This window comes from Octopus bimaculoides, chromosome 30 (genome assembly GCF_001194135.2).
Source record: "Octopus bimaculoides isolate UCB-OBI-ISO-001 chromosome 30, ASM119413v2, whole genome shotgun sequence".
NCBI lineage: Eukaryota > Metazoa > Mollusca > Cephalopoda > Octopoda > Octopodidae > Octopus > Octopus bimaculoides.
Genome location: NC_069010.1, coordinates 1,400,058 through 1,400,611, shown reverse-complemented (window position 1 = coordinate 1,400,611; position 554 = coordinate 1,400,058). Strand labels below are relative to the sequence as shown.

The following is a 554-nucleotide window of genomic DNA, read 5'->3' as shown; positions in this document are numbered from 1 at the left end:
TTAAATTCGACGACTGGCACCCATGCCAACGTCGTCTCCTTCATTGGAAACGAAACTCGGCTTGCAAAGATCTATTGGGGCAAGCGAAAGCGAAACCGTCAATGGCACCTGTGCCCAGCATCGCCTTCCTGGCACGTGTAAAGACATTCGAGTGAGATCGTTGCCAGTGCCACCGAACTAGCTCCTGTGCAAGTGGTACGTAAAATACACCATTTTGAGCGTGGCATGTAAAAGCACCTACTACACTCTTGAAGTGGTTGGCGTTAGGAAGGGCATCCAGCTGTAGAAACTCTGCCAAATGAGATTGGAGCCTGGTGTAGCCATCTGGTTTCACCAGTCCTCAGTCAAATCGTCCAACTCATGCTAGCATGGAAAGCAGACGTTAAACGACGATGATGATGATGATGATGATCCATTTTTTTGACAGCAAAGAGGTAAGTAAATGTTTACCTGTCTACATACATACATGCTCTTGAAAAAACTTCCTCCCAAATTTTTTATTTTTATTTTTGTTTTAGCAAAAAAAAAAACCCATTATCGGGTATGAAAATTCT

The 554-nt window shown here is 43.7% G+C and overlaps 1 protein-coding gene across 4 annotated transcripts in view; it reads left to right on the top strand.

Annotated features, from left to right (window-relative positions):
- LOC106873635 (zinc finger protein 239) overlaps positions 1-554 on the top strand; it is a 25,367-nt gene that overhangs the window by 14,731 nt on the left and 10,082 nt on the right. Inside the window, exon 1 of one of the 4 annotated variants that reach the window (XM_052978177.1) lies at positions 7-434. The exons of the other annotated variants lie outside the window; for them this stretch is intronic. The gene's annotated coding sequence lies outside the window, so the exon portion shown is untranslated. Of the gene's footprint in view, positions 1-6; positions 435-554 lie in introns of those variants that run through there. 4 annotated transcript variants of the gene reach the window in all.